We start from the raw sequence: 2,324 nt of genomic DNA on the forward strand, positions 1-2,324 counted from the left end.
AACATAAAGTGAAGAACAACTTTGCCCTTTAGGTAATCTATATGCTGGGTTCAAAATAACCAATAAGAAACCTGTTGCTTACCGCGCGCGCAAAACCTGCCCCATTATCCTATAAAAGACCTGTACCCCAAAGCCCGGTGTGCCAGTTCACCAAAGCTCCGGTTGAGGTTTTGCTGAGCACCCGCAGGCGTCTGTGTCTGAATAAACCTCTTGCGTTTGCAGCCAGTGCCTCGTGCGTCTTTCTTGGACAGGGAATCGGTGGGTCTTTCAATAACATGGCTATGAACTGGGAGGAGCTAGAATATCTCAACCTCCCCAGCCCCAGCTATGAACTAGGTCAGGAGAATACAGAGAGAGCATCTGCCTGGATGGGAGCTGGGACAGTGGCTTGGACCACAGTGCATTGGACAGAAAACTTTGAAGCAACAACAGACCTTGCTCTTTAGGTAGAAGTCAAGGAGAAGCCAAGGACACAGCCTCCTGGGAATATTGTCACTCCTAGAAAGACACCAATAAAGACACTTGCTATCCTGACGTGTAGGAATGAACCCAAGCTAGAATGAAGAAGCCAAGGCCTGTTAGGAGAAGGTACTGAAGGTCATCTGAGGTGGAGCCCACACCCCTTCCTCCAGGAAGTCAGGCAGAGCAGGCACTCCTGTCTCCTGCTGTATTCCCTATGACCTTGCAGGATTCTAGAAGATTTGACAACTCCTGGTTATGGGCCTGTCTCCCCAGCGGCCCCAGATGCCCAGGAGAGCCCTTCCAGGTCCACAGTGCTAGAACCAGAAAGTCCTCAGACTGTTTATCAGGTGCATAAATAACAGTAAACTCAACCTCAGAGGGAGCTGTCCTCAGGGGAAGCCACAGGGTAGGGACAGAGGAAGTGGAGGGGCGGGGTGTTCTTTCTTTCTTTATTATTATTATTATTTCTTTTGGTGCTGAGGATTGAACCCAGGGTCTTTTGCATGCAAGGGAATCACTCTACCCACTGATTATATCCCCAGCTCAAGGGGGTGGGTTCTTAAGAAGTGTCACAGTTGCAGTCACCAGTGTATTTCAATAGAGCAACCAGGACTGAATAGGGACAGGTTTACACAGACCCTCAGACCAGGACTACAAGGACCTTGGAGGGAACTCAGGAAACTATGAATGCTGAGGGGAAGAAGGACTTCCCAGTATCAAGGGCACAGTCACACTGCCCAGTTTGCTCAGGCAGTCCCCTTCATCCCCCAAGGTCATCATTTCTCACCTGTCGGGGATCTTCATTTTGCATCCCCTCAGAGAAGCCCTCCTGGCACCTCTAATTACAGCCCACTGCTCCCTCCTCTCCACCCAACACCCCCATGGGCCAGTATTATGGTTTAGAGAGGAGGTGTCCCCCAAAGCTCATGTGTGAGACAATACCAGAAAGTTTAGATGTGACATGATTGGGTTATGAGAGCCTTAACCCAATCATTGATTAATCCCCTGATGAGGGTTCACTGGATGGTAACTGTAGCCATGGAGGGTGGAGCTGTTGGAGGTTCGTCATTGGGGAGTGACTCTGGGGTATGTATTTTGTCTTTATTGAGTGGAGCTCGCTCTCTCTCTCTCTCTCTCTCTCTCTCTCTGCTTCCTGGTATGATGTCTTGAGCAGCTCTCCTCCACTACACCCTTCCACCATGAAATTCTGCCTCTCCTGGAGACCTAAGGAATGGACCTGCTGTCTTTGGACTGATCCCTCTGAAACCATGAGCCCCAAATGAACTTTTCCTTCTCTATGTTTTTCTTGTCAGGTCTTTTGGTCACAGTAGCAAAAACAGTAGAATAAAAGAGCCAGTGGCTGCTGGGACAGTAAATTAGTGACTCCTCAGGTGACGAGTCATTCCTGGGATCTCAGAGCAGCTAAGAGGAACAGAGTCCTGTCCTGCTCAGTACCCACTGGCTCTGTATCCTCTGCGGGTTCAGAGTGGCTTTCCCACAGTGTCCAGCTTGCAGGACACCACTCTTTACTCTGTCTCCTCCCTGCAAAATCCACCTGGGCCATGGTCCTTCTCTGTGCTGATTTCTGAAGCACAGCAACCGAAATAGCCCTGGGAACTGACCATGTGGCTGCACAGACTTCATGGGTAGCTGGGCATCATGGCCTGTGGGGTCCTGCTGCTACTCCTCCAAAGCCAGGTTGAGGCTTCAGTTTGGGTTTGGGGGGGCAAAGTCTGGAGGCCCATCAGTTAAAGGGTGCAGAGGAAGAGACTGAGGCTGCAGGAGAATAGGTGACAGGGAGGGGGAGGATGGTAGATATGATAGAGGACAGAGGGGAATGTACAGCCACACTGGGTTCCCCC

The sequence above is a fragment of the Callospermophilus lateralis genome, chromosome 18 (genome assembly GCF_048772815.1).
Source record: "Callospermophilus lateralis isolate mCalLat2 chromosome 18, mCalLat2.hap1, whole genome shotgun sequence".
Lineage (NCBI taxonomy): Eukaryota > Metazoa > Chordata > Mammalia > Rodentia > Sciuridae > Callospermophilus > Callospermophilus lateralis.